Raw genomic sequence first — 18,872 nt, forward strand, 5'->3', positions numbered from 1 at the left:
TGACTATTCATGGATTTTATAAATGTGTTTTCTCTAGGAATATCTAGGTCCTCCAGCACAACTATATGGTCAACTTTAACCAAAAGTTGCAATGAAGGACCTAGTTATTCCTAGAGAGAACACTCCACTAGGCATTGCTAGCTCCTCCAGTACAATTCTATAGTCAATGGTGATTATCACATGGAGCGATAAGGATGGGAGCAAAGTGGATCGCTCCCATCCCATTTGCATGATCAGTGCAAAGATGCACACCCTGCACACTTCCATTCTTCTCCCATCTGTGAAGTGAACTGGACTGTTCATTTGGTATTAACAGGAGTTTCCATTAAAGCAGGAGTTTGAGCCAAGTGTTTGTTTACGAACGCTCATGCTGCCAACTTCTTTCTTTCAGTTAGTTTCAAAGGTGCTACAAGAGCTCTGCATACTGGTTTTACAGACTAACACGGCTCTATCTTTGAATTCTGTCTGTGTGCATTTATATGCCTTCAAATCTAGATATGAAAGAGGTGGTTTGCTATAAATAATTGAATTCTATTGGACCTTACGCTTGAGATTATATTGTATAATGCCATTGTGTTTGCTGTTTTGATACAAGAATTTGATATTTTAATTATTGTAATGTGTTTTCTTATGCTGCCTGAGGGTTTGGAATCCCAAGGGAGGAAGGATGCAGCATAAAATAATTAAACAACCACTTGGCTCAAGCGCCTGCTTAGCCAAGAAGTTCACTGGGTGGCATTCATCTCACAGGGGAACAAATTCAATAGGGTTGGACTTTAGATGGGGCAAATCATACACTGGCAGTAAAAGCACAGGGCATTATTCTTACTGAGCTCTGTGATATCCCACTTTGTGCCATTCGTTGCCTGATGATATGAGGAAGCTGGCAAACACAAAGTTTGGAAAATTTAACTTTCTGGTCTACAACTGCCAGAATCCCCTTGCCTTCATGACCAGTGGCATGAGAGCTGTACTCCTCAATCAAGTGTTTAAAGTGAGAATTATCAGCCACTGGAATGTAAATGGGAGATCACTCTTAGAGGTACCAGGTGCCTCAGGTGGAAGATGCCAACAGTATATTCACTTATCCTTAAGTGATGGCTTGTTGTTTCCATGTCAGTGATGCAGTGAATCTGCTCTGGGATATAGCCTGAACTTTAAAGGAGCTACCCCCAATGCTGTACCCATCTGGGTGATAAGAGTTTAATATCTTGTCTAGTTTCTTTAAAGTTCAGACTAATTTGTGGAGCAGAAGATTTACTGCCCCACTGAAATAGAAACCACTAGTCACCATGCTCTCCTTATGAGAGATGCTTTTCTTTTGCCAATGCTAAAGTACAATTCAACAGCCAGTATAGTAGGACAAGAGGATGTTGTCCTTCATCTCAGGCAGCAGTATGCCTTGGATTAGTCTGCAACCTCCCATATTATCATGTACCTTCCACTTAGCACAACAGAATTTACAATCCAGGGCTTAATTTCCCTGCTTTCAGACACAGTTTTGTAGCTGTGTGGCAAAGGAATAGGGGAGTAAATGTAGTTTTTTAAATGCATGTGGGAGGAATAATTTCTATACTTCTTTTGTAAGATACCTTCTTATTCCAACAAATGTGGGATGCTTTCATTTGATGTTGCAGCTATTTAAATGGTTGAAACAACTATTTTACATTAAAACAGTGGAAAGGCCAGAGGATTGACTACCTGGTATTTGCACCCAACTTGAAGATGTCAGAAGAACAATATATTTTCCATTTCACCGTATGGACTATGCATTGCAGTTGTCTGTGCAATATGACTGGATAGTATCTGTAACAGGATTAGAGAATGGTAACTCATTTTGCTCCTGTGCCTCCACTGATCTGTCAAACTTTCTTGATTGTTTACTTATTTAAAGTTTTCAGAAGTTGGAAGCAAGAGTGCTTCTGCAGAAGAAACAAGAGGGCAAGACATTTCACACTGCACAAATATAATGTAGCTCCAGGATTCCACTTTAACTGCCATGGTTCCCTCTTGTGAAATCCCAGAATCCAGCAGTTTAGGGAGCAATATTTAGAAGGGATGCAGTGCCAGTTCTGACAATTGTAAGGTCACAATGTTGGCAGTTCGAGGCCCAAGTACTGTATGATGGAGGTGAGCTCCCGTCACTAGTCCCAGCTTCTGCCAACCTATCAGTACAAAAGGCTATCAGTACAAAAGCATGCAAATGGAAATAGATGAATAGGTACCACTTCGATGGGAATGTAAGAGCGTTTGGTGTCATGCTGGCCGCATGACCATTGGAGTCATCTTCAGGCAACGCTGGCTCTTTGGCTTAGTAACGGAGATGAGCACTTCCCCCTACAGTCAGACATGACTAGAAATTCATGTCAAGGGGAAGCCTTTACCTTTACCTTTAGAATTCTCAGCTGGAGAGCTCTGGTCCTGCATCAAACTACATACCCCAGGATTCCACAGGATGCAGCCACGGCAGTTAAAGTGGAATCATGTGGCTATAAAGGTGTAGTGTGCAGCCTGTAGTAGGACTATATCTTCCCTATCTCCCACACGTTAACTACTGCTCACTGATTTTAAAAATATATTTAATTGTTTAAAACTGTGTATACTCCCTCTCTTCAATACAAACCAGCCCACGCCGTGTTTTTCTCCCTTAAGGTACTTCCAGATGAAGCTTTTATTATGCAAATGTTCCCTCTTCATTCATGAAATTTTATAGGAGTCATTGTCTACCATTTCTAACCTTCCCACTGCTTTGACTGTACTTTTTCCTACTGTAGAAAATGCATTAAGGAGGTAAAAGAGGAATACAGTAGCTGCACACAATCTTTTGACTGGTAAAACTAGAAGCTTTCTGTCTAAAATCATACTTATATAAGCAAGTAGGAATACACTTATTTCACTTTCCACAGGAAAGCTATCACTTTCTTGGTCTAATAAAGGTATTGCCACAATATGGACTTTGGAATTTGTCTGATGATCAAACCTTTGCCTTTGAGTGACTTGAGGAATGCTGAGCTTAGCTGCTCAATACTTGAGGGAAAGGAGCTCATATCATCTTAAACAGACCTGGAGGCTTATTTTCTCTAACCAAAGTTAAAGATATCCAGTTTGGGTTCTACTGAGAGGCCTGGCCTGATCCAATGCCCAAATACATCTATACTCCTGACAGTATAGAGAATTCTTGAGAGACTCATTCTTTTTTTCCTACAGAAAACACTTGAGAACCTCACACTGGAAAGAGAAAGTTTTGAATTTTCTCCCCCCCCAACAGATAATAAAATTTAATCTCTTTTTTATTGCGTCTGCTGCTGTTTCCAGCCAGTTAATGGTTGCAGTGTGTGTGTGTGTGTGTGTGATTAATGTGTTTGCTTTGATACAGGTCTTTGTCCTACTACACAACTCTCTTGAACATAGGAAATTTTGACATCATCAATATCGTGTCTGACATGTACCACGATAATGCCAGTTAATGGTTGCAGTGTGTGTGTGTGTGTGTGTGTGATTAATGTGTTTGCTTTGATACAGGTCTTTGTCCTACTACACAACTCTCTTGAACATAGGAAATTTTGACATCATCAATATCGTGTCTGACATGTACCACGATAATGCAGTCTTCTTTTCTGTCTTGGTACTGCATATAATTGTTGTATTTCAATGTAAACATTCCAGATGTGTTAACAGGAGAGATTTGGACTAGTAAAGGAGTTATTTCCAATTAAAATGTAGACAGCACCCAGCTCCACTACTCTTTTCCACCTCATTCCAAGGGAGATTTCTTGATTCTAAACTGATGGCCATCAGCGGTAATGGACTGGTTGAGGGCAAAGGAAATGGAGCTTAATCTAGATTAGAGAGAGGTGCTTCTGGTCAGTAAAAGGGCAGATAAGGCAGGCAATCTGTGCTGGATAGAGTTGCACTGTCCCCGATGGTGAAGGTTCATACCTCGGATGCACTCTTGAATTCAACTCTCAGCCTAGAAACTCAGGTTTCAATAATGGCCACGAGTCCATTTGTACAGCTAAGGCTTGCATGCCAGCTGTGCCCATTCCTAGAGACATTGGATTTGGCCACAGTGACACATGCCCTAATTTCATCCCATTTGTATTACTGCAATGTGCTCTACATGGGGCTGCCTTTGAAGAGTGTGTAAAAATATCAACTAAACCAAAGAGCTGCAGCCAGATTGCTAACTGTGGCTGGCTACAAGGAACACACAACTCTCTTGTTTCAAGAGCTTCACTGGCTGCCAGTCTGTTTTCAGGCACAATTCAAAGTGCTGGTTTTAACCTATGAAACCCTCTAAGGCTCAGTTATCTAAAGGGCCCATATCTTCCTTTTCCTGCAAAAGAGGGAAATATTTTGAAATCTTCTGGAGAGCCCATATCTCTGTCTCATCACCCTCACGCTATATCTGATGGGAATATGCAAATCATTGGTGGCTGTTCTTAGATGCTGGAACTCCGTTCTTAGAGATGTTAGCCTTGTGCCTTTTCTGTAATCTTTCATAGGCAGCTGAAGACCTTTTTGTTTCAGCAGACTTTGATGGCTGACTGCTTGGGGGAAAGTGCCTTTCAGAATGTGCTGTGCTATTAATTTGTTGTCCTTTTTAAGTGGTCTTGCTTTTTAACTTCTTTTGATTCTATTGTTAGTTTAGTTATATTTTAAATTTTTATACAATTTTAAAAACTGTATCAGCATTTTTATAAGATGCCTTGAGTCCTGGATTGGAGAAAAGGCAGGAAATAATAAAAATGATGATTGATAATGAAGTTGATATAGTATTAATATAAGGTTATGAAGACCGAAAAATAACAATAATCCCCTTAATTATAAACATCTTTATATTTTCCTTATCTATTTGTTTTTAGAAATACCCTTGTTTCTAATTGAAGCCAATATTACCAACCTATTTCCTATTGCACATTTTGTTTTCCTACTGCACAAAATTTGTCCCGCTACACATTAGAATAGATAGTCTGCAAAGTTGTTCCTACTCTCACAGAACAACAGACTACATGATTATAACCTCATCCTTTCCCCCTCACACTCCCCTGTGTGCTTTTTTTAACCATCTTTGTCTGATGAAGAAACGTGTGTTGCAAAAGAGAGAATCATGCCTATTGGACTGGACTCATAAAAGTATTTATCACAATGTGGACTTTTAGAATTTGTCTTACAAGGTTTCCTTGTATTTGTACTCTTTTGTCATGTCCCACAAAGGAGATTTTATTATGGTGGTGGGTCTTTTTCATTGTCTGGAGAGACTTAGTGGTTCACTCTCCCATTAGCAGAGTAAAGCAGTTGGAGCAAACAAGGGTTGGAGGAAAGAACTGTATACCAAGGGTCAAAGGTTTGACCCTTGGCCCTTAACCTAGCCTATTGCTTTCAAGTTTGACAGAGGGTTCCATACCCTCTTACATTCCACAGATGAAAACTGGGACACATATGGCCAAACAACATTGGAGTGCAGTCAAAATGGCAAAAGCTATTAAGGAGAAAGAACACAGAAACTAGGAGAGGTGTAGTAGTTTCCTTTTGCCTGGGCCTGCTGAGAAGGGCAAGACTGCACCTGCTCATGTTCTTTCCCCACCTTGAGTTGAATATAAGCTACCTTTGCACTTTGAATTCAGTCTATAACAACTGAAGTAAGCTGAGGATGAGGAGGAAAAGTGAGGGGAGAGGGGAGAAACTGGGATATTTTAAATACAGCTGAAATAGTGGAGTGACAAGCAGTGGCGTCACTATGGGGGTGACACCACTGCTCCTCAAACACCTACCTTTTGGCAGAAACGGGCTTTTGGCATTCATATGCTTCCCTTTAAAATGCTTTAAGAGATGGTGGGGTTGGTGGGAAGTTCAGTGGGAGGAGAAAGGAAAGGCCCCAGAATTTTTTAAAAATAAAATTTCAAAATTTAATTTTTAATTTTTTTTAAAAAATGAAGTTTTTAAAAAAAATCCTTTACATTTTTCTTTAATTTTCTAGTTGTTTATGTCCCAACTATTAGCATTACATTCAGTGGCATATGGGAATTACTATTTATGAGGAGCATTAGTGCAAAAAAGCATTACTAAGGATCCTGTATGGTGTGAAACGGGAAGAGGTCACTGGGGTGTGTGACACCATGAGTTATCGCACTGGGTGACACTACACCACACCACACCCACCGGTGACAGGATTAATTGGTACTGTCCCTACCAAATCAGGATGGTTGGAGGGTATGGGCTATAACCTTTTGTCATTGTTGAAGAAAGATGCAACTGGCAAATCAGCTTTTGTTCACGCACTGAGGAAGAGGACACTATCTTGTTGTTTGGCAGCAAAATATCTTGAGCCACCCCTGAGCATTTAACATTCAGGACATAGAAGCCTCAGTTCCTCCTGCATGATGGAGAAAGAGACCTGTATGCTGAGCACGTAGTTGTTAGTCTTTCCTTTTAAACCCTTTTGTTCACATGTTTATATACTCAATCATTAAAAAATGTACCTCAGGCTACATTTCATTTGGCTCACAAAATCATGGAGAAAGGCAGAGATTTATGGGATTAGAAAGAGGAAGTTTATACATTTCAGAAAACTCTTTTCATCTGCATTCTGTTGACTATTTGATTACTATTCAGCTGTAAAATGTATTTCGTGCCCATCCTTGTTATATCTGGGCTTTAGTTACAGTCATTTAAAGAACTGTGTGAAGAGATTCAGCTCAAGTCCTGTCCCCACCCCTCCATCCCCTCTTATTTCCCAGCATATATTTTGTCATTACCTGACTATTCTCAGTTTTGAATTCATAGCACATTATTAGGAAATATAGCTAATGCAGGAGGGGAGCTTCTCAAAAGATTGTACTCTTTCTTCAGAGCTTTGAAAAGCTATTTGGTGTGTGGGGAATATAGCTTCCAGAATCCCCAAGCAGTAGGCCACTATTCATACTGGCTGTGGGACTCTGAGAGTTGTACTCCAAAAAGTAACTTTTTCAAACTCTAGGTTAGCTCAAGGCTAGCTCCATGTATAGGTCAAGTAGCAGTCAGTTTACATGTTCATCATTGATCATTTCAGTGATCCTGCCATGGGAACCCATATGGAGCCATATGTATTACCTTTCTCCCTGACTAACACATTGTTTTTTGCAGGGGGCAAGGGGACTTTACAGATGGAAGATTATGCACAGGGGTAACTGTCTCCCATATCGCTTATGGAATTAGAAGACTGAACTTTAGAAACACTGAGAAAATTGAGAGCATTCTCTTGTTGGAGCTTTCCTTTTTTTGCTCTCTCTTTTTTAAAATCCGGGTTTGTGAAGGATTATCAGTAATGTCCATGAGGATGGGATCAGAATGGTGTACTAATTTTGTTTTAACTCTTCTTCACCAATGAATATTTCAAATCAGAACTGGCAAGCAAATTATTAGCTCTGATCCATGCTTTCATCAATTCTTCCTTGTTTATTATTTCTTTCTGATTGTGTCAGAAAGAAACAATCCATGATTTAACTGTTCCACCTTTGCCCTTCCTAGTCTTCACTAATTAAATTCAAAGGAAACATAAAATTTGGACATAATGGCACGGGACAGACGGTCCCAAAGCACCGTGCCACCACCGATTCTAGGGTTAGGGACCTAGCACGGACCGGCGACAGACTAATGGTGGCATCCTGTGTACACGGGCACTGCCATTTTGACGTAAGCAACGTGCAGCTTATACATGTAGCTGCACATCGCTTATGTAATGAGTGTGCCATTGGCGCACCTGTGACCTTCGCCCAGCAGCTCAAAAGGAACCCATTTTTCTGGGTTCTTTTTACTCTGGAGGAATGCCACATGTCTGGTGGGTGTGGCATCCCTCAGGAGGGAAATAGGCCACCGGCAGGCCATGCTTTTGGGGCGGTCTGTCCCAGGCCATAGGTATCTTCGTTTTTCAAAGCCATAAAAGTGCTGTTTATGACTATAAAGCCCTATATGGCTTGGGTCCAGACTACCCAACAGTCCCTATCTCCCCTATGAGCCTGCCCAAGTCTTATGATCTTCAGAGTGGAGCTTTGTCTCAATTCCACCATGTCCCCAGACTCATCTGGTACAGACACGGGAGGGTGCTTTCTCAAGCTCTTAGCCTATGGATCTTACTCCTGAAGGAAGCTCAACTGGCCCTTTCTCTGTTCTCTTTTTCCCAGCAGGCAACAACCTTCATATTTAAACATATCTTCAGCCTTTAACTGGTTGAGGCAGAGGGATGCGTTATAGATGCACTGTTTTTAATAAGTAATGTGTTTCAATTGTTTTAAATTTATATCTTAAAGCAATGTTTTAAAAAGTTTTTTATCCCATATTGTTTCATCTATTTTGCTTTAACTAATATTATAAACCACTTTGAGTCCCAATTTGGGAGCAAGACATGATATTTATATAAATCAAATAAATACACAAATAATAACATTGGAGTGCACAATTTAGGATGCCAAGAAACTAATGTTGTAGGCAATGTGATGTGTCAGATACCAAAACTGGTAATTACAGGTATATTTGGATCACATGTTAACTTACAAGAGTGTGCAGACTTTTGAGTTACACAGAATTCTTCCTTGGGAGTTACCCTTCAGTTTCATGGAAGTTAAATATATGAACTGCAAAGGTTTAGTTTGGGAATAAGAGAACTCAAGTGGGACTTGATATACACAGGACTGGGTTTATAAGATTTTCTGCCACAAATAAAGAAAAGCAGCATATGGTCTTACATTTAAAAAGCGCAGCACATTTTCCTCACTATCATCCCTGAGTCTGTAGTACTAGATATTTGGCTTTTTAAGCTGGTTATCCAAACAAGGAAAAGTGGAGGGAATTCACAAGGTTAACTGCCTGCTAGACTGTTAACACATTTCAAGAGATACAAATATTTCCCTGGCTAAATGTGGTTTAAATTACACACATCTCCTGAATCAATTATGCAATGTGGGCTCATGTGGAATAAAATAAGTTTGTCACACACTTGGAAAGTGTAAAGGAGAATGAAATGTGTTTCTGTCTCTTTAAAGCCCCTCTCCCTCTTCCAGTACCACTCTATCCACTAATTGCCTGCAGCAAATCTATTGGGGAATTGCGTGCAAACTCTGACATAACCCTAGGCTTAACATAAACTAAATTTTCTCAGGCCATTGGCGAATAACAGGTATATCCAGTTATGCCTTTGTACCTATCTGCACACAAATTAAAAGTGTACAGGAAGTAACCATAATCAATTTCAGAAGGGAGGCAAGGGGGTGTAGTGCTAATAACCAAGTGGATTACCTTATTTATTCCATACTTTACTGTTGTCTCTAGCAGTAGCAGATGGAGCAAAGCACTACCGTACCCCATAAGCAGAGTACAGGAATAATATTTTTGTATTACAACTCCTAGAATTCCTCAGATGGAGAGTGGTTTCTAGGAGCTGCAGTCCCAGAAAGTAACTTTCCCAGATTATGCTACAGATTGTTGTTTGTGAGTAACCAGAACTGAGGCAACTGAATCCAACTGTTGATTGTGCATAGTCTTAGTAGAAAGAAGCTGCCCCTTTCATATATTTCACCAGTTTCTGACATTTAAAAAGGAGGAAGAGGTGGTGGAAGTGATGGATACATTACAACCATTTTTAAGACTGTTATATTTGCATCATGTTGAAATCACTGGAGTTTTTTTTAATAAAACCTTTCCAAATTATAGTTAGTAGATATGTTTGTGCCAATAGATCATCTGATTCTGTCCCTTGAAAAAGCATAATCACCAGAATAGTCCTTTACAATCGTTTGGCCTGCTTCCACATGGGCTAGCACTTCTAGGTTGTTGCTCAGTAATTGTAAACTACGGCCGGGTACAGACTGCTGAAAAGCGGCGGTCTGGGGCCAATTTTAGGGCTCAGAATTGTGGAGCAACTGCATGTTCCTGAGTCCTACTGCATGGCGGCAGTACCATCATGGCGTGGCCCTGTCCACATGGGGACCGTCATGACGCAAGCACGGCGCAGTGTCTAAACATTGCCGTGCCACATGTGCATCATTGTTGCATGTGAGTGTGCCACGCAGACTAAAAAGAACCCGCTTTTTAGTCCTGATGGAGGCCGCAGTGTTTGGTTGGTGCAGCCTCCGTCAGGGGTGGTCTGTCAAGCCCCTATAAGCAGAATTTGAACTATGTATATGTTGGGGTGAAGTGTGTCTTCAGGTGCTCATATATATTGCATATGCAGAGACATTTTGTTCATTGTTTTCAGATTGTTAATGTCTTTCTCTCTTCACACTAGCAAAATCCCATTCAGAAACAAGATTTAAACTACACTTAATTTTTTTAAAAAAAAACGTAAATACAGGAAATTTATCACACACCATTCCTGCAAATGTGAAATAACGCGAAAATAAACTGAAGGTAAAATGGAGAAAAACAGCAGCTTTTTACTTTCGGGTTCCGAAAGTAAAAAGCTGCTGTTTTTCTCCATTTTACCTTCAGTTTATTTTCGCGTTATTTCAAGTTTGCAGAAGTATTGTGTGATAAACATCCTGAATTTGCACGTTTTTAAAAATTTTAATATAATTTAAATCCCATTTCTGAATGGGATTTTGCTAGTGTGATAAGGTGTTTTGAATGTAATGGTTAGAATAAACCACTTCAAGCTATTCTTTTAAAATGAAAATCAAGATTCAAATGCACTTAAAATAAAATAAAATAAATACATATTTATAAGATAACTGGTCAAGAGGCTGGAGGAAAGATAAACTGGATTATGGTGAAGGACCAGGTACTTTCTGAATTTCCTACATTCCTTAGAAATTCTGGTCGGCTGGAGTCAGGTCCCTGAGGGCACCCAAGTATAATTAACACAAGATATTCACCATTTCCCCTAATAAAGTTGACAGCCATAATCTCATAAAATAAACGAGAGACAGTCCCCCAAGGTGAGCATTCTAGACAGAGACATGTCACAGCAGCTACAATGAAGTCTGTAAACATCTGCCACTAGAGGGTCTGAAGCTGTTGAATATTGCAAGCCAGTTTCCTATGAGTTTTTGCAGGATATGAAATGAATGGCAAGACAAAACTTCTTTTATATATTTTATAATTATATTTCTCAAATACGTTCTGAAGGGAAACCCCTACAGTCCTCCAATCTTTCAAGGGTGCCTCTGGAAATGCCTCTCTGTGGTTGGTTCTGGTCTATGAAGAGAAAGATGCTTCTCTGTTTTATCCTATGTGTGCCAGGACTGGCTTTCTTCTTGAGTGCTACCTGCTATGATGACATAGCTCATATGTACTATGCATTTCCAATGAATAAAGGCAAACCAAGACTAAAACAACAGTCTTCTAACCTTTACAGTAATCTGTCATGCGCCACATTTCAATTGTCATACATGACTCTCAGCATCATCATGGTACCTCATCATTAAGATAAAACTGCTGAGTGGTAATAAAACATACATTATGAAATACATTGTATGGTACTCATTCTAGATGCTGATTTTCATTATTAGCAAGTATACATAGGTTCTTTCAACAACAGGAGGTTTAAAAAATTGTAACATGATATATTTCTCATTAGGGTTTCAGTAAATCTTCACTATGGCTGCATCTACACTGACACCACTTTAACTGCCATGGCTCAGTGCTATGGAATTCTTGGAATTGCAGTTTGTTGTGGCACCAGAGTCTCCTACAGAGAAGGCTAAATGCCTCACAAAACTACAGTTCCTAGAACTCCATGGAGCCAGGGCAGTTAAAATGGGGTCAAACTGTATTATTTCTGCTGTGCGGATACAGCCTATATGGATTTATGCTTGTCACGAAACTCTTAAGGAACAGTTGTGTTTATTTATTTATTTATTTATTTATTTATTTATTTCAGTATTTTTTTAAACAATTCTATTTTGCAGTATTTTACCATTTTGTTGCCTTTTCACAACAGGAATGCAAAATCTAAAATCGGTTACAAACTTCTGTTGCATCTAACATGAACATGGTTGCTACCTGAGGCAAAGGCCAGGATGTCCCCTTTTCATGTACAGAAACCTATCAGAATGGCTCCTGAATTTTGTTTCAGCACTTCTGAGAGGACAGCATTCCTCACTGCACCTGAAGCAACAGTTCACTGAGGAAGTCCAGGGCAGACTTTCCCGCACAGGCAAACCTGTTCCTTAATACTCCTTGCCTTCTCAGTATGTGCCACCTGAACTATCAGCTGCCTCATTCTGTCTAGTGGTAGGACCCATCCACAAAACTCAGTCCACACACATAAGTGCCTCCATACGTTTCCAGTCCCAGGTGTAGTTATTAGTAAGTAAGACCTACTGAATGCTTTTGATTACCTCTTAATCAAAACACAGAGGGGACTGAGCTGTAAGGGGTCACTCAAAACTGTTCTGTGTGGTACCAAACCACAAAAAAGTACCCAGGTACTAAATTAACACAGTCGTTTTCTGGGATGTGTCTTACACTGCATCATTAATGTTTGAAAATTATAAATGAATACTAATGTATCTGACAGAGCATCCCTTTCCCTTTCCAATATATTAAGATAGATGTTGATGTAACAACTATGTTATCATCATAATTCTCATCCAGAAGTGCCATTAGAAGAGCAAGTGATACTACATACTAGTAGAAACTGCAATTAGGATGGGTGACCTTGGGCAAGTCACATGCTCTCAGCCTCAACAAATCTTGCCAAGAAAAACCCATGATAGGGTTGCCATAAGTCAGAAACAGCTTGAAGGCATGCAACACACAGGGTTAGGGTCATAAAGCTGACAATTTAAAATGATAGCAAGAAAAATGATAAAATGCAGTAATTTGTACACAACCTGACACACAGAATCTAAATATAGTTGATAGACGGGGAAATGTAACCGTGGAAGCAACTCATATTTAAAGACAAGGAAGCCCATAGCTCAGTAGTAAAAAGATAAACCAGTTGGCAGCAGAGAGATAAGCAATCAACAACCATAAAGGAGTGGGGTGGGGAGTCTGTGGAAAATGTAAATAGCATCCTCCCCTTCCAATGGAGCATATCACATGCACATTAAATATCGGTTAAGAGAACTGTATCTTGAAACTTACCTATTTTGATTCTGAATTAAACCATATATTTTTGTCCTCCTGTCTGCAAAACTATTTAAATGACATATTTATTATTATTATTTGCAAATATTATGATGACTGAGGTTATGGTTGCTCAGGGGTGGGGTGATTGTTTCATTTACATGATTTCTTGTGTGTTATTTAATTAAATAAGAAAGTATGAAAAGAAAGAATTTGTTCAGGCTGCAGTTTGGAAAGTTTTCTTAAACATCCTCTGACGCTAATGAGATTAGTCTGAATTTGCGGTGGAAAATGTGAAAGCATAAGTATATAAGACAGGATCACCCACAATCCCCCTGAGACTGACAGAGCACCAACTTTACTTACTTACTTACTTACTTACTTACTTATTATATCCCACCTTTCCCCCCAAATTGGGATTCGTAGTTGCCAGATTCACATCTGGGCTGGGTACCTCTAGCCTGAAAAATCTAGAGCAACAAAAAAGCATGCAGTTTTCAAAGATGTATCCATGATAATCTGTTTCATCATAAAATGGAAAAAAAATGGGAGGAAAGGCTGGCGACACAAAATCTAGCATCACCTTTGAGTCTGACTTATTTTAGCATGAACTTTCATGAGTTTCAGTCCATTCCTTCAGATGCACTGATGAAGTTATATTAAAGCCACCAGAATTTAAGTTCAATTGCACAGTTACCGGAGTGGGATAAAATATAATAGGATATAGAAAGAAGCAAATTGTAACCCTGATCATAATCTTCAAAGAGTTGTGTAAGATGATACAGATCTTTCAGGTAGCTGGTACTGAAGTTAGTATTGAAGTGTCAAAGCAATAATTCTGCCTACCAAAGGTCATTTCCCTTGGAGTCAAAATCTTTTCTGTGAGATTTCTTTGTTCTATGTGCATTTCTAAGGAGGTGTGTATTAGGTAACAGTCTTTCAGCCTCAGAGAAAGGCCATGGCAAACCCCCTCTGAACAAATCTTGCCGAGAAAACCCTGCGATAGGTTTGCCTTAAGCTTGCCATAAGTCAGAAACAACTTGAACAACAACACTTTTCACAAGTGAATGAGAAACATTTGTATTTTTTGCCTCATGCGCCAGAACAACTAGGGTAAAATACACCTTGATGTTGATGGGGACACCTTGCGTTGCTTTGCCTTAGGCAGCAAAATGTCTTGGACCTGCCAGTTCTGAACTAGTGCCAGCTGGAAGAGATTTCGCAGAGAGAGTTCTTGTGGCAAACTTCACCACAGCAACTGTAGCTCATTAGACAACCTGAGTTATCCATCACATTCTTTGAGGTATGATTGCATGTGACTAACATGCGTGCTAGAAAATGCTGCACACATAAAATCTTAAGCAATATCTGTAATTACAGAAGCACCATGGAATAAACATTGTCTCGTCAGCTATGATCTGTAAAATAATAATAAAAATAAAAAGAATAAAAACCTTAAGGCACAGTTCATTGAAGTAATTTATCTTCATCTTGGGATATACCTGCTCTGGCTTGAATTTGCCTGGAGTTAGATGAATGTGATATCATCAGACCATCATATGTTGCACGCAAGTTGGGAATACTGCAGGTGAAGGCTAATAAAAATAAAAATATTAGCAGCGACACTTTCTGCTAGTGCAGAGGCAATTTGGAAAACCTATTCAGCCTTGTTTAATAAGCAGGAATTGAAAAATTTCAATGAAACAAAAGATACATAGTCATGACCACAATTTGTAAGAGGCAGAAAATGACAAAACACTTGGTGAAGAATTGAGCCAGCATACTATAGTGGTTTGAATGTTGGACTAGGACTCTGGGAGACCAGGGTTCAAATCCCCACTTGGCCATGGAAGCCCACTGGATGATTCCGGGCAAGCCACACTCTCTTAGCCTCAGAGGAAGGCAATGGCAAACCCCCTCTGAAAAAATCTTGCCAATAAAACTCCATGATAAGTTTACCATATGTTGGAAATGACTTGAAGGAACATGATGATGAAGAATTGGGAGCAATGAGAGTAAGAACACTTTTTGGCAATTTGTGAGCAAAAATGGGGGTCTTGATACATTATGAGATGCTAGAGAATCTGTGGCCCTCCAGATAATAATAATAATAATAATAATAATAATAATAATAAAAAATTTTATTTCTATACCGCTTTTCCGCAGTGATCAAAGTGGTGTACATAGTAAAATTATTAAAACAACATAAAATTAAAACCACATTACATTAATTACAATATACAATTAAAATCCAATTCATAGGTGTATGTAAGTGAGAGGGAGATGGTGTTGAACTCCAGTTTCCATCAGTCCTAGTCAGCCAGGCCAATAGTCAGGCATGATAGAAATAGTTCCTAATCAACATGTGGAGGTTTGATATTTTCTACACATATCTGTTCAGTATTCTGCGATGTTTCACATCCACCTGTCTGGATGTGGACCTAAAGGGAACTCTGCATTATTTGAATTTGGGCAGAGAAAGGAGTCTGAGAGGGGCACTCTAAATATTCAGCAGTAAATAGAGTCCACTGGCCATGCAGACAGGGAGATTGTGGAAGTTCTAGTCCAAAAAGTTATTTTTTTAAGTGGGGAAAACAAAAGGGGCATTTTGAGGGCAGGATGTGTACAGCCGTGTGTATATATGTGTGTATCTATGTGATTTTAATGGTTTTTTAAACTGCACCTTCACTGGCTAAATCCATTCACTGTCACAAGATTTTTTTTTTATGTTGGAATTTGTGAATGATTCATTTTATGAAAATGCAAGAAAGTAAATGAGCCTACATGAAAAATACTGCCAGTGTTTCTAGATGGCTTCTGGCACCCATTATTAATAGTTCACTTGCAATACTTAAAATTTTCTGATTACTATCTGCAAATGAAACAAGTTCCTTGAGTGAGGGTGTTCCTCTCTGTAGTCCAGTACTTGTTTATTCCAGTTCTAGTTGATGCCATCCTTTAGGTGTTGGTTGTTCCTAACTCTGACTAACTGGGCTTGAACCTGTGATTTTATGTATTCAAAGACACAAGGCCTCCTCAGTTGTGTACCCTAATGTAGAAATTAATATGCATGGGTGAAGGAATTAGGATTGTGCCCACTAGTTCTGTCCTCAACTTTATCGGGTTTAACATTCCCTATGCACCAAGCCTATTTATTTATTTCATGCACACCCTGCCTTTCTCCTGATATGGGACCTAAAAGCAAATTACAAGAAGGTTAAAAGAAGATATCACTACAAACATGATCCAAGTGTTTAAAAAAATAATTAAGTTGCCACACTGAAACATCACTTCAGTCAGCCTGCAGTATCCATGGATTCTTTATTCATAGATTCAAGCATCCACAGCTTGAAAATATTTTTTAAAATATAAATTTAAAAAAGATTTTCAGTTTTTTTGTGTGTTTTTCAGGCTATGTGGCCATGTACTAGAAGAATTTATTCCTGACGTTTTGCCTGCATCTGCACCTGAAATTCTAAACCATGCCAACAATTATCAGGTCAGAATGCACAGGTAAGTCATTGAAATCCACAAACACCTGGACAACCTCAACAGGAAAGAAGAAACCCTGAAAGTAAACCAAGGCGGAATACATACCGGCAAAATGTAGCGTGCTGGCAGCGACAGTAGGGTTAGGGAGCGTGCACCATTCAGACACTCCCTAACCCTAGTACGTACTAGGGTTAGCCTAGTACATATTGGCGGTGGCAAAATGGCGGTGCCCTGTCTACATGGATGCAGCCATTACGACGTGACGGGTGCATAGCGTCTGCACGTCGCACCCCCTTGTGATGTTGCAAGTGTGCCATTGGTGCACTGCAACATCACAAGGGTGCCGCAGAAAGAACCAGCTTTTTGAAGGTTCTTTTTGTCCGCTGTGGCTTCCTCGCGCAGCAAAGCAAGACTCCAGCAGACCACCCTTTTTGGGTGGTCTGTATAGCGCCCAAGTTTGGCTACCAGTCCTGAAAAAAACCAAAATCAAGACTCAGCACATATAAATGAACATCACCTCTTGGTAATTGAATGGGGGGGAAGGGTTCAGGTAAATGTATATATATTTGAAGGGTATATGTATATGTATTGTCATTATACCTTAGGCAGGTATTGTATAATTGTGATGTTTGTTTTAATAATGTAACCTTTTTTATATAAGAAATAAAGTTTATAAAAAAAATACAAATGAACATCACCCAGGGTCAGAGGGTTTTCCCAGCAAACAATGGATCTCTAATTAAACAGACACAAATCCCCCTTGCATATCCTCTCACCCTGAGGCCTTGCCATTCTACAACAGACCAACATACAGATTAACATGGAAACACTTCCTCTCAGCCAAGGGTCACACAGTATATATACACCACGCGCCTCAATGCCAGCATTCTCTGAAGATGCCAGCCACAGATGCAGGTGAAACGTCAGGAATAAACTCTTCTAGAACATGGCCACATAGCCCCCCAAAAAACACAAAAAAATCTATGGATGCCAGACATGAAAGCCTTCATCTTCACAATCCTTGATTTTGCCATTTTATATAAGAGATACGATTTTACTATGCCATTGTATTTAATGGAACTTGAACATCCATGGATTTTGGTATCCATGGGAGGTCCTGGAATCAGATTCCCCACCAATTCTTGGAAATCTCTGATCTGGCTGAAGCAATGAACAAGGTAATTAATTTTTTGTTTTTAAGTATCTTATTTTCCGCTAGGAAGATGGATAGGAAGAGTAGACCAGGACAACGTTTCACCTTTTGGTTTGTGATCTTGCAGGCAATAGTGTGGCCCGGTACATACGGACCCTTTGCGATGCCCTCGTCACATGCTAGGGTTGCCTGGGGGCAGAGTGGCCACATGCCCTGCAACTCTAACATGTGACGAAGGCATAACAATGGTGGTGCCCTGTATACATGGGTGCCGCCATTGTTACGTACGCACCATGCGGAGTCCACACACTGCTATGCAGTGCTTACGTAACCAGTGTGCCAGTGGCGTACTTGTTACACTGCCGCCACGGCTTTAGAAGAACCTGCTTTTTGCATGTTTTTTTTTCCGCTGGTGGGAAGCCGCATGGTTTGGCAGCTGCGGGTTCCCTCCAGTGAAAAACAGGTGCCGGGAATCCGCCCTTTTTGGGTGGTCTGTCCCGCGCCTATATCTACTATTTTGGTCCAAAGCTGGTTTATTTTTGGACAATCTAACAACATATGTATATAGGTCCCCTTGCTGCCACATCCTCTCCAACAATTGGATGAGGTATTTTTGTAATTCCTGCTAACTGAACAAGAGTAGGATACCATTTTGTGTTATTGTTTAGTATATTTTCTTTTACAAAAGCTGATTTAGACCTAAAGGGGGGTGAACTCCAATTTAAAACAAACACTAATTTAAAACACTATATTTTATTTTTAAAAAACATAACAATAAAGAAAAAAGCACAAAACACCCCACATGCATATTTATTCAATTATATGTCAGCTTCTGCACTTGATTCATAGCCTTCATTCTTTTCATAAGATGAAATGTATTAACAGGAGCAACATTCAACAATATGTTGAACTCCAGATGTAGTTGGACTGCAAATCCCAGCAGCTTTAGCCAGCCATAGCCAGTTCTGTGGGATAATGGGAATTTCAGTCCAGTAATATTCGGAGGACCACAAATTCCCAATCCTTGGTGTAAACTGTATGCGTATGAGGTCCAGATGAAAGCTGGAGTTGGGCTAGAAAGTGCCATCTTGACTCTCATTCTTTCTCACATTTCTAACCAAATGAGCTAACCTCTAGCCTTGGCTGATGGGTGTTTCCCAAAGTTATGTGTTTCAACCAT

This window comes from Sceloporus occidentalis, unplaced genomic scaffold (assembly GCF_023333645.1).
Source record: "Sceloporus occidentalis isolate IW3139 unplaced genomic scaffold, rSceOcc1.0.p SCAF_6, whole genome shotgun sequence".
Taxonomy (NCBI): Eukaryota; Metazoa; Chordata; class Lepidosauria; order Squamata; family Phrynosomatidae; genus Sceloporus; species Sceloporus occidentalis.